The sequence below is a fragment of the Leopardus geoffroyi genome, chromosome A1 (genome assembly GCF_018350155.1).
Source record: "Leopardus geoffroyi isolate Oge1 chromosome A1, O.geoffroyi_Oge1_pat1.0, whole genome shotgun sequence".
Taxonomy (NCBI): Eukaryota; Metazoa; Chordata; class Mammalia; order Carnivora; family Felidae; genus Leopardus; species Leopardus geoffroyi.
Window position 1 is genome coordinate 180,822,411 of NC_059326.1, and position 14,077 is coordinate 180,836,487.

Sequence of the window (14,077 nt, forward strand, 5' to 3'; positions counted from 1 at the left end):
CAAACCGAAGATCTGAAACTTGTAGTGGTTCCTATCCCAGCTGGGACTCCCCTGCATTTGTGCAGAGGAAGAGGGCTGAAAGTCATCGAGGACCATCTGGTATGAGATTACCCAATGTTTTTCACCAATCTCGGCTCAAATGTGCCAATTCACCACTTTTAGAGATCAAGACTGGGATTTTAGTGGTCACCTTCAGTCTTTAGACTCTTCCTTTCAGAATCGGTTTGTAAAGAACCTAAGTTTCCAATGTGGCTTCTCATTTTGGGCCTAGAAGGAGGGCACAACTGCCTGCTTTGGAGCTGGCACTCAGGGGCCTTCAGAAATGACCAAGAGAGATGTTTCAGAGACTCCTGGTTTACCCATGATTTGGAATGCATGGGTTCTGAGAATTTTACATGTACATGTATGTGTACAGACCAAACTGTGTCACAGGACAGGGATGCAATTAGATTGCTGCAGTCAGTGGTGCCACCCTGCCTCATCAACTGTCCCCTGTTGTCATGTATCTATCTTGTTTTTATAGTAATTAGCTTTCCTTCTGTGAGAGTCTAATTTCCCAGAGATTTAGTAAACCTCTTGAGGACAGGACCATGTTCATCATTGTTGATTTCCTTTTAGCTCTGCAGTCATCAATGTTGATGTAAGTAAATATTTCTCCTATGTTCCTGATATTTAGACATCGTCAACTAGGAGGTTATGGCAAGCACTAAATGGCCATTTATGAAAGACATGGAAAACACAGTTTGTGGAATAGACCTCATGCTGCACACCTGGTACCTTTTTCTGAGGTTTGTAACTTAATTACAAACTTTTCTGAAAAAAAACATCTTAAAGTTGACATATGGTTGAGGGATGTCCTGCCCTCCCCCCAGTGTTTTATTATAGGATAGTTGTGGAAATTATTTGGGCTATGATTCTTAGCAGAATTCTCATCCTTCTGAATCTACCAGAGAAAAATGAGTTCAAAAGTGAGAACATCAAAGCCACATAATTGACTCTAGATAGACTCTCTTTAAATGTAGAGAGCATGCTTTCTATTCCAGGATACTTTAGCAGAGGTCTGTACAGAGTTGCTACACATGCTGATTGTCTAAGGCAGGGTAGAAGAAAGCTTTGAACCCAGGGTGCCCAAGATACAGGTTAGGGACTGTGCAAATGTGAGGAAGCATGAGAAAAAGTAGGGTCTTTTGAAAAGTTTTGAGAGGGCTTTGAAGAAAAAGTAAATTTGTTCCATGTCAGTTTCTCATGAAATATGCTAAGTTCTCTGTCAGGAATGGCAAATGTGTGATGTAAATTACTATTCTCCCTTCCTGTACCTCTGCAGACATCATCAATTGATCATGGCATCTTGTTGCCCTGAGCCTAGACAGAGCCTCAAATCTTCAATGCAGTGCCCAAGTTGAGACCTGCAAGAAGGCAGAATTGGCATTTCAAGAGAAAATCCACTTTCCATTTTTGATCTAGGTAACATTAAAGATATCTCTTCTACTGGCAAGACTAGAATCGGCATCATTTCTTACCCCACTTCTACTCTAGCCCATTGAAATAGGAAACTAGTGAGAAGGGTGGCCACACATACAGTGAAATGAGCTTCCAAGGGCTGTTTCTGAGTTGAGGATTATATATTGGACAAGCTGCCATGAACAGCAGAGAAAGTTACATCAAATCACCCCCACTGGACCCCCACTGCACCTTCTTTCCTCTCAAAGGGTGGAAGAGGGTAGAAAGTAAGGGGTGAATAAGTATTATCTTTATTAATTGATAAAATCGTTACAGTTATTTTATTTATTCATACTGAAACTATTTCTCTTCTGTATAAACTCCATGTGGTGAAAAAAAATAGGATTGTCTAGAAGGTAAGAATGGATTTTATTTAAAACCAGGTGCTTGGGAAATCAAATTTAAAATGTGACCTACTTAAATTACTCAGGGGAAGAAATGGAGACTCGTCAGGTCAGAGAATTCTCCACATTCTAAATGCAGCTTTCCTTCAGTATGTTTGCTGCATGACCACTGGGAGTGTGGTAAGAAATGCAAAACACTGTGGTATTCTCTGGAAAGCAAGGCACTGGATGGACTTGGCTGATGCCACATAAAAAAGTGAAAGCAGCTTAAAGAGGAATGAATTTTTCTAGTAATCCAGGTGCCACTGGGGACGAATGCAAAAGCCAGATGAGAGCCTTCTAGTGGTCACTGGGCTCACCTGCATGGAGAGCATCATCTCTCAGGAGTAACTGATTCATTCTCAGACATAACTCAACCCAGACCATCATAGTATGTAAGGCTCAGCCTGATCCTCATTTGAGAGGCTGAATGTGGGGACCTCCTATATTCATAACTTTTCTTATATTTTTACTATCACAAATCTTTATGATTGTTTTCTTTAAATGACAGCTTATAGGACAAACAACTCTTGACTCCATGCTCTGCCCAGAGGTAATAGGGAGCAGAAGCAGAAAGAGCAAAAATTTTGTTGTCAGAAAGACCTGGGCTTAAAAACCTGGCTTGTCACTTACCAGCTTTGGGAATTTGGCCAGATCACTGCATTTCTCTGAAATCCAATTTTATCTTTAATGTATCATTTTTTCAGAGTTAATGGGAGCATTAAGTACAATTATGCATGCAAGGACTCAAAGTAGTAGCTGACACATGGTTTACAATGACCAGATGTTCCCTCTTGAAATTCCAGACTGAACCTCCAAAATGACTTCAAGGGTTAATAAAATAAAAAATGCAGTGTGTCTCAAACGTGTGCATGCACACACATACATACCTCCACCACCACCACCACCAGGCTATCAAATAATACTAATGGAAAGAGTTCATCTTCTTCTTCCCGCAATCTTCTCTGGTTGTGGGTGGGAGGTGGTTTTGGAATCACATGTGGAGTGTTTGATGTCCCTGCCTCTCTCTCCTTTTCCTGAGGCTTACAGTAGCAGAACATTGCGCATTCAAGCTACTATTTAAAATTAATTAAGATGTTTGCACAAAGTGACTATTCTTGTTTTACAAATCTAGTAAATAGAAGCTCTAAAACTCACACAGAAGAAAAATAAATTACTGCTGCCACTAACAAATGACAAGTTAACAGGCTGATGACAAAAAAAAAAAAAATGACACAATTTAGATTCACCTAAATGTGTAAAGCTCATTTTAATGATGAAGCTGGAGGGTTTTTTTCTCCCCCAAGTTCTCTGTAAGGGATGAAATGAATTATCAGTGTTATTTGCTCAGTGGGAAGTAACAGGACAAGCCACCCATATCTTCTGTTTTATTTTTTTTTTTAATGTTTATTTATTTTTGAGAGAGAGAGAGAGAGAGAGAGAGAGTGAGTAAGCATGAGTGGGGAAGGGTTAGAGGGAGAGAGGGGGACAGAGGATCTGAAGCTGGCTCTGTACTGACAGCAGCAAGCCTGACGTGGGGCTCGAACCCACAAACCATGAGTTCATGACCTGAGTCGAAGTCGGAAGCTCAACTGACTGAGCCACCCAGAAGTCCTTCAAATGTTGTATCTTTTAAAAATTATTTGAAATATGATTGAAAGCCTCTGTGGAAAAGAGACTTGAGAATACTTGGACCTAGTAATCTGGGTAAATTGTCAAACTAACACTAATGATTAATTGGTTGTCTTACTTCCCAGTTAATCAATAAACACTTATGGATAACCTAATATGTACTAGTAGCTGGGTTAGGTGCTAGGAAAAGAATGATGGAGAAATAAAGATGCCTGATTGTCCTGAAGCAATTGAGGATCTAATATTTGGGTGATAAAGGCAAAGCAAAGCTCAGTATCCTTAACACCAAAACTGGTGTCCCGTGGTCTTTCCACATTGTGGAATTAGCTTGGTGCTCAGCAAAATGGGTTAGGAAAGAGAAGTTTCATTTCTTGCTAGGTCCCTGCAAGGAGCTCTTCTGCAGAACCAAGGTGGGGAAGTACTCTGACCAGGGAACTTGGTGGGATGCAGATCTGCCTGATTTGGATTCTTAGATGAGGACTTTTGTGGGCTCTAGGGCCTAGTTTGCCCGCAGCCAGGCAAGGAGCTGAATCATAGCCCTACCCACTGTGAAGAGTGTCTTCTAGCTCCATGTGACCAGAATGGCTGGTAACAGCTCCTGGAAGCTGTGTAGTCCAACTGTGCTTGACCCAAGAGGCAAACAGGAAGATTTGACTGCCCCCAAAGCAAAGCTAGTACCACGCATGGAGGCTTTCTGTGCTATTCACAGTAGGGGGATTAATTCATGCCAAGGCTGAAGGTAGCTCTCAACCCCTCCCACCTGAAGAGCATGTTTGGAAGTTGAGAGTAGTCTGGAGCCTTCCTTCTCCCTTCCACATAGGCAAGGGGGCTGAGACATAGCCCCAATCACTGTGGAGTGTGTCTTTCAGCCTTATCTAACCAGGGCTGGTAAGAAAAATGTGAAAGCTGCATGGCCCAGTAGTACTAGAGCTGAGAATAGGGGAGGTAGAGCCAAGTTTGCAGAGCAAAGCCAGTAGACCTGTTGGCCCCAGAACTTGGAATATAAGTCAGCTTGCATTAAGACAACAAAGAGTTTTACTGGTTTTAGAGTGGCTTCCCCCACAGTGCCCTGGCAGGAAATCTAATTCGTGGCCCTGCTTAATGCTGGATATTGCCTTCAGCCTGTGTGACCAAGGAACCTGCATAGCTCATTCAACAACCCTACATACAGTGGCATTTGAACAGAGAGCATAGCCTGTGGTTTCCTTTGTCTGTAGAGCAAAATGAGTGGCCTCATATGACCAAGAATTCAGTGAATACCCTGGCCTGATTCAAACTCTCAAACAATGAACTGTACAAACCTTGGGTCCTGGTTTGTTGCCCTGACTAATTCATAGCCCATCTATAATACCTAGCTCTAACCATTTATGAAGTCTGACCAGAGAATCCAGGCAGCCATGAAGCCCATCCCATAGCTTCACTTGGGTAGAGAACCAAGCCAGCAGTCATATCCAACTATTCTTAGCCAGTGGCAAATCCCTTCACCCTTGTCCTCAGGGCTCAAACAGTTGTCCTGCCCCAAAACAGACCATAATATCAGGCTCTACCTGCCTAGGGACATTACCATAAGACATATTCAGAAACCCAAAATGAGCTGATTGGTGAGGAACTATATCTTCCAAAGCAAACCTGTAAAATCTGCAAGAGAAGTCTCAACATAAAGAATCAAGGACCACAAAAAAATTAGGTAAATATGACACTACTGAAGGAAACTATAAAATTCTATACTGTACTGATCCTACAGAAATGGAGATCTATGAATTGTGAGACAAAGAATTCAAAATAATCCTCTTAAGGAGGTTCAGTGAACTCCAAGAAAACACAGACAACTAAATGAAATTAGCAAAACAATGCATGAACAAAATGAGAAGTTTGACAAGGAAATAGAAACCATCAAAAAAACAAAAACAAAAACAAAAACAAAACTCAAGTTGAAAAATATAATAGCCCAACTGAGAATTCAATATAGAGTTTCAAAAGTAGTAGACTTGACCATGCAGAAGAAAGAATCAGTGACCTGGAGGATAGAATATTGGAAACTACCCAGTTAGTGGAGCAAAAAAGAAAAGAATGAAAGAGTGAAGAAAGCCTCCAGGAATTATAGGACACAATGAGAACAGATAACATTCACATTATCTGAATCCAGAAGATGAGATAAAGAGAAAGGGACAGAAAGTATATTTAAAAGCCAATAATGGCTGAAAACTTCCCAAGTCTAGGGAGATAAATGGAAATCTAGATCCATGAGACTGAAACAAATAGGTTGAACTCAAAGAGGGCTACACTGAGACACATTAATTAAATTGTCAAAAATCAAAGGTAAAGAATTTTAAGAAAATCAAGATAAAAGAGAGAAGTAATATACAAGGAAACCTGTATAGAACCATCAACAGACGTCTCAACAGAAAATTTTCAGGCCAGGAAAAGCTGTGATAACATATTCCAAATACTGAATAAAAATAACTGTCTACTGAAAATTCTATACCGGGTGAAACTGTCCTTCAGAAACAATGGAGGAATAGTGACCTACCCAAATAAACAAAAGCTGAGGGAGTTCATGACCACCAGACCTGACCTACAAGAAATTCTAAAGGAGTTCTGTGAGTGGAAGTGAAAGAATGCTAATTAACCTCAAAACAAACAAACAAACAAAACGTAGTGTAAATCTCACTGGTAATGGTAAATATATATATAGTTAGATTTTGCAATATGGTAATAGTGGCACATAACTAACTTACAACTCTAGCTCTAGTTCTAAGTTATACAATTACATGTAAATTGTAATAGCAATAGCCTAAAATGTGAGTGGGAGAAGTATAAAATATATGAATTATATTGAAATTAAGTTGTTATCAGTTTAAGATATTATAAGTTTAAGATATTTTATGTACCCCTCATGGTAATTCCAAGGGAAAATCTTGTAGCAATTACACAAGAGAATACAATAAAGATGCTTAAGCATACTAATGCCAAAAGATATCAAAACACACAAAAAGGCAGGATAAGAAATAAGGAACAATGGATCTACAAAACAAGCAGAAAACAATTAACAAAATGGTAACAGTGTTTACTTATCAATAATTATTTATTTATTAAAAAATTTTAATGTTTATTTATTTTTGAGAGAGAGAGAGAGAGAGAGAGCAGGAGAGGGGCAGAGAGAGAGGGAGGGAGACGGAATCCCAAGCAGGCTCTGTGCTGTCAGCACAGAGCCCAATTTGGGGCTCGAACCCACAAACTGCGAGATCATGACCTGAGCTGAAACCAAGAGTGGGATGCTCAACCCACTGAGCCACCTAGGTGCCCCTCGATAACTACTTTAAATGTAAATGATTAAAATTTCCAATCAAAATACAAAGAGTGGCTGAAAGGAAAAAAGACAAGATCCAACAATATGCTGCTTACAAGAGACTCACTTTAGCCTTAAAGACACACAGAGAGTGAAGAGATGGAAAAAAAGACATTTCAAGTAAATGGTAACAACAACAACAAAAAGGAGGGGTAGCTATATTTATACTAGACCAAATAGACTTTTAAAATGATAAAAACAAACAAACAAAGAAACAAGGAAAGTCATTATATACAGGGGTCAATAAGAGAAATAAGAGAAAAACAATTGTAAATATTTATGTACCAAATATTGAAGCACCTAAGTACATAAAGTGAAAACTAACAGAGCTAAAAGGAGAAATAAACGATAATATAATAATAGTTGGGGACTTTAATACCCCATTCTCAACAATGGATAGATCATCCAGACAGAGAATTGATAAGGAAATAGCTGATTTGAACAACAGTATGACTAAATGGACCTAAAAGACATATAAAGAACCTTCTATCCTACAACACCAGAATATACATTCTTCTGAAGTGCACATAAAACATTTTCTAGTATAGACCACATGTTAGACCACCAAATGAGTCTTAGAAAAATCAAGGTTAAAATTATAACAAATATCTTTTCAGACCACAGTGATCTGAAACTAGAAATCAATAGTAAGGGGAAAATGGGAAAATTCACAAAAACATGGAAATTAAACAGCATCCTCCTGAGCAAACAAATGATGAAAGAAGAAACTAAAAGTGAAAAAGTTTTCTTGGGACAAATGAATATAGAAATACAACATACCAGAACTTATGGGATGCAGTATAAGCAGTTCTTAGGAAGTTCACAGCAGTAAATGCCTACATTAAGAAGCAAAAAGAACTCAAATAATAACATAACTCTATGCCTTAAGGAACTAGAAAAATAAAGAACTAAGGCCAAAGTTAGCAGAAGAAAAGAAATCATAAGGATTCGAGCAGAAATAAATGAAGTAGAGAACAGATACACAACAGGAAAGATTAACCAAACTAAGAGTTGGTTCTTTGAAAAGATACACAAAATTGACAAACCCCTCACAGGACTAACCAAGAAAAAAACAGAAAGGATCCAAATCAACAAATTTAAAAATGAAAAAGGAGACATAATAACTGACCACACAAAAATACAAAGGATCAGAAAAGGCTACTGTGAATAACTATACACCAACAAATTGGATAACCTAGAAGAGATGGAAAAATTCTTAGAAAATCTGAATAAACAAATTACCAATAAACAAATTAGTAATAAAAAATCTCCCAATGAAGAAAAGCCCAGAACCAGAATTCATTGGTGAATTTTACCAAACATTTAAAGAAGAAGTAACACAAATGTTTCTCAAACTCTACCAAAAAATCCCAACTGGAGATCCTGTTTGGGAAAATGAGAGTAATCTGGAATGGCCCCTCTTCTTACCATCCAGGCAAGGGGGCTGAGAATATATTTTATGAGGCTAGCACTGTCTGATACCCAAACCAGAAAATAACACTACTAGAAAAGAACACTACAGGCCGATATTCCTAAAAAATATAGATGCAAAACTTTCACCAAAATACTAGTAAACTGACTTTAGCAACACATTAAAAACATCATTCGCCATGATCAAGTGGAATTTATCTCTAGGATGTAAAGATGGTTCACATACATAAACCAATTAATGTGACACATTCTGTTAATAAAAGGAAACAAAATAATATCATCTCAATAGACACAATAAAAAGCCTCTGACAAAATGCAACATCCACTCATGATAAATACTCTTAACAAATTAGGCAAAGAAGGAATATATCTCAACATAATAAAGCCTATATATGAGAAGCCCACAGCTGACATCATACTCAACGGTGAAAGGTTGAAAGGTTTTCCTTTAAGATCAGGAATAAAACGGGGCGCCTGGGTGGCGCAGTCGGTTAAGCGTCCGACTTCAGCCAGGTCACGATCTCGCGGTCCGGGAGTTCGAGCCCCGCGTCGGGCTCTGGGCTGATGGCTCAGAGCCTGGAGCCTGTTTCAGATTCTGTGTCTCCCTCTCTCTCTGCCCCTCCCCCGTTCATGCTCTGTCTCTCTCTGTCCCAAAAATAAATAAACGTTGAAAAAAAAAATTAAAAAGATCAGGAATAAAACAAGGGTGTCCACTCTCAGTCCTATTCAACAAAGTACTAGAAGTACTAGTAAGAGCAGTCAGGCAAGAAAAAGAAATAAAAGGCATTGAAATTGGAAAGGAAGATGTAGAATTGTCTCTATTTGCAGATGACATTATTTTATATACAGAGAATCTTAAACATTCAACCAGAAAACTTAGATCTAATTAATGAATTCCATAAAGTTGCAGGATACAAAATCAACGTAAAAAAATCAGTAGTATTTCTATACCTTAACAACAAAGTTTTAAAAAATAAAGAAAGAAATTAATGCCATTTACAATAGCATCAAAAGCAATAAAATACTTAGGAACAAATTTAACTAGGGAAGCGAAAGATCTCTACTCTGAAAACTGTAAAACACTGATGAAAGAAATCAAAGAAGACACAAATAAACAGAAAGGTATCCTATGCAATGCATTTGAAGAATTCATAATGTTAAAATGTCAATACTACCAAAAATCATCTACAGATACAATGCAGTTTTTATCAAAATTCCAATGGCATTTTGGTCCACAGAAGACCTCAGACAGAAAAAGAAATCCTGAGAAAGAACAAAGCAGAAGATATCATACTTCCTGAGTTCAAGCTATACTATAAAGCTATAGTCATCAAAATAGTATGATTCCAGTATAAAAACAGACACATAGACCAAAAGAACAGAATTGAGAGTCCTGAAATGAACCCAAACATATATGGTCAATTAATATTTGGCAAGGGAGCCAAGAGTATTTACTGGAGAAAAGATGGTCTCTTCAATAAATGGAGCTGGGAAATTTGGATGTTTGCATGTAAAAGAATAAAACTGGGCCCCTCTCTTAGACCAATCACAAAAACAACTCGAAATAGATTAAAGATTTAAATGTAAGACCTGAAACCATGAAACTTCTAAGAGAAAATATAGGAACAAATCTCCTTGACATGGGTCTTGCTAATGAGTTTTTGGATATGACACCTAAAATACAAGCAACATAATAAAAAATAAACAAGTGGGACTATATCAAACTAAAAAGCTTTTCCACAGCAAAAGAAACCATCAACACAGTGAAACACAACTCTCAGAATGGGAGAAAATATTTGCAAACCCCGTGTATCTGATAAGAGGTTCATATCCAAAATGTATAAAGAAGTCATACAACAAAATGGAAAAAACAAACAAAAACAAAAATTTAAAAATGGGCAAAGGGGCTAAATAGTACTTAATACAAAAAAGATATATGAAAGACTAATGGGTACATGAAAAGATGTTCAACATCACTAGCCATTAGGGAAATGAAAATTAAAACAACGAAATATCTCCTCACACATGTTAGAATGATTATCATTAAAAGACAAGAAAGAAAACCGTAAATTGGCATAGCCACTAAAGAAAACAGTATAAGGAACGTTAAAAAACAGAAACACCGTGATTCAGCAATTCTACTTCTGGGAATATACTCAAAGTAAACAAAACCACTAACTAACTCGGAAAAGATATCTGCACTCTCATGTTCACAGGAGCATTGTTTACAATAGTCAAGACATAGAAACAATCTACATGTTCACTGATGGGCGAATGAATAAAGAACTTATGATATATAGACACAATGGAATATTATTCAGCCATAAAAAATGAGGAGATCCTATCATTTGCAACAACATGGATGAAACTTAAAGGCACTATGTTAAAGGCAATGTCAGACAGAGGAAAACAAAATTGTCCAATCTCACACGTGGAATCTGAAAACCACCAACAACAAAAAACCAAACTCATAGAAAAAGAGATCAGACCTGTGGTTACCAGAGGTGGGGGGGGGGGCAGGAACTGGAGGAAGGTAGTCAAAAGGGACAAACTTCCAGTTAGAAGATAAGTACTGGAGATGAGATGTAATATACAGCATGATGACCATAGCCAACATTGCTGTATGATATATAGGAAAGTAGTGAAGACAGTAAAATCCCAAGAGTTTGCAACACAAGAAGAAAATTTTTTTCTCTTGTCTTTTATCTTTTCTTTTTATGAGAAAGCTATCCATATGAGAGGATGAATGGTAGTTGTGATCACTTCACCATCTATATAAATCAAACTATTGTGTTGTATGCCTTCAACAGTGACATATGTCAATTGTTTCTCAATAAAGGTGAAAAAAATTCCATACAGATTAAAGATCTAAATAGAAAAAAAATACAAAAGCATGAGAAGAAATACTGAAGACTAATTTTATTTTCTTGGGAAGAGGATATGTAAGGAAGACCGATTCCAGAAACCGAGAAGGAAAAGATCAGCTTTGATTACATAAGATTTATATTTTCTCTACTACAAAGAATGCCCTAAACCAAATTAAGGGATGACCAACCCCAGGAAGAAATATTTTTAACACATTTTACAGAGTGGAGTTTGATATCTGAAATACACAAAGAGCTCTTACAAATCAATAAAAAAAAGAGACAGATGAATGAAAACCTGGGCAAAGGACACAGAAATGTAAACTGCCAATAAAAGTATGAGAAGACACATAGCTTTGCTAGCAGTTAATTAAGTATAGATAAAAATAATGAGGAGAAATAATCCTTGGCTTATCATATTGGGAAAAAAAAAAAAAAAAACATTTAAAAGACCACCAGGACTGCTGTGGCTGAAGGGAATGGGCTTTGTCAAATCCAGTTGGTGGGGGCAGAAATGAAAACTAGCCTTCAGGGGCTGGGCATAATTTGTCACTTTCTGGATAGCTCCCTGGCTCACTGTGCCCAACCAAGAAACCTAGTGATCAGTGCCTCAGTTTTCCCTCCCTATTAAATGGGCAGGGTGATAAAGAACTGTTTGTGTAGGAAGAGTGAGGAGGTTGGAAAGTAGAAGGAACAATTACAAAAGTACAAATGCAAAGATCATCAGCCATTCTGATCACAATAGTCACCTGTGACCCAAACAGCAACCCCTACTTCCTGCCTAGAACACTCAGACACTAGTTGGTCTCAGTGAGGGCAAGATCCAGCAGGACTCCCGTGAAGAGAAGGAGAAAGCAGAGGGCGCTTCTGACAGACAGGGGCAGAGTCTCTGGCTCAGAGGGCCAAAGTTCAGGTGCACCAACTTTCTCATTCCTGTTCTGTCAAATGGCACATTAATAAGCAAGAAAGAGATTCAGGGAAGAATTTCCAGAAGGACAAAAAACTCATCAGGTGTGTCAGATCTCTGACATTCAGGAGCCATGTGGGGAAAGACGCACACGCTGACTTAAGCACGAAAGTATGGATGCTTTAATTAATCCGGGGTGAATTTAATTGCTTTAGTTAAGTGGAAATCGGGTTAAAAATGATGCAGAGCATGCTGGGGTGTGTTAAAAACATGACATATGAGTTGGATGAATCGATAAATTAAAAGTGCACAGATGTTTTAATTAAACCCAGGGAAGTTAACGAAGATCACAAGAGACTTTTAAGCCTATGATTAATTCAATTCATTTAAAATACCTGTAGAGATATGGGGATGCCTCCATTTTGAGAGTTATAAAAGTTCTCAATCGGTAAGTGCTTAAGCCGTTCTTAAAAAACGTCTAAGTTTGTGTGTGTGTGTGTGTGTGACTGAACAACATTAATTACATAATGAATATTTAAATTCTTCATAGTACATGGTAAGCCTTTCTGCAGCTCAAGTCCAGAAATGAAGTAGCTTTTTACTTACTACGGTTCAAGCAAGGAGAAGAGTCTGCAAATTATTGGCATCTTGTTACCTACAAGCACGGAAGCTTTCGAAAGACCTAGGGGGTCTATTTATTTATTGCTGTCTCCCCAGCCAGTAGAGCAGAGCCAGGCTTAGGAGGCAGCCTGAATCTCCCTTCATTTTTACTCGCTGTGTGACTGTGTACACTATTTGCAGCCTTGATTTCCTTATCTTTAAAATGGGACAAGAATTCAGGAGTACTTATCTCATTGTGTTTTTAAGAGGATGAAATAATGCCTATAAAGTGCTACGTACAGGGCCTGGTACACAGTAAGAAATTTGTAGATGTGACTTTATTATCATTTTGATTAGAGAAAAGTGTTGTGACTCACCCCATCATAAGGGGACAAGTCACCCATCCCAGCCAACTCCCTCTCTAAACACTGGTTTATTTACCAATACAGGTTTTCCTAAAACCATACTGCTTTTCTAACTCTGCATCAGATCAACAGCAAGTTCCCCCAGGGTTAGGCACTCTGCTTCCTAAGGCTGCTTGGCAACTTATGTAGTCATCTATAAAGGGGAAAAAAAAGTTTTTAAGTTTCCAAAGCAATTTAACTTGGGGGAGGGCTGACAGATTTAAGTCCTGAGAAGTGATTTGTTTGGTAATACAGCAAGCATGGGAAACGTGAACAGCCACTTTTGGAAGCTGTGGGTGTGGACTCGCTTGGGGCCACCAAATAATGGGCACTGTCCCTTGTACACTGTGGAGGCAAGCCTCCTCCATGTCTGTTTGGCAAGCTGGGGGTAGGGATGAAAGTGACCTTACTGCTCCTGGGCACAGTTATCATTGGACAGTCTCAGCAGAGTTCAAGGGCAACGTGATCTAGACTCAGACCTGAATGTGCACAAGCGTCTTTTGGGGATCCCATTAGAATGCAGATTCTGATTCAGAGGGGCTGGCATAGGGCCTGAGGGTTTGGATACTTTACAGGCTCCCCAGGTTGGGGCTAGTACCCCAGACCTACTGACTGAATCAGACACTCTGGAGGGAGCTGAGCAAGCTGTGTGTTAACAGGGGATTCTGATGAGTATGGTTCTAATTCCATACCTGGGCAAGTGTCTTAATTTCTGTAAGCCTCAGTTTCCTTAGCTGCGAAATGGGGATGATGATGATGTATGTTATAAAGATAAAATGAGATAATAACATAAACCCTTCACATAGTGCCTCAGCCACTTTCTGCAAAGTGTTTTCCAAGTGTATCTGCTTTAAGCCCCTTGTCCTGGGCCCTGGCTGCCAAGGAATTAACTGCATGTTGTCTCAGGTCAGGGGTGGGAGGAAGGAGAGGTAGGATTCAGCCATCAAACTGCATGGGGTGTAGAATGACTTATACAGGTAGCCACCATGGCTCCTGGCCCTTCTGCA

The 14,077-nt window shown here is 38.7% G+C and overlaps 1 protein-coding gene across 22 annotated transcripts in view; it reads right to left on the reverse strand.

The window, feature by feature from the left end:
* The window catches only part of TENM2 (teneurin transmembrane protein 2), a 1,977,527-nt gene that overhangs the window by 154,658 nt on the left and 1,808,792 nt on the right, over nt 1-14,077 (reverse strand). The gene's annotated exons all lie outside the window — the stretch shown is intronic.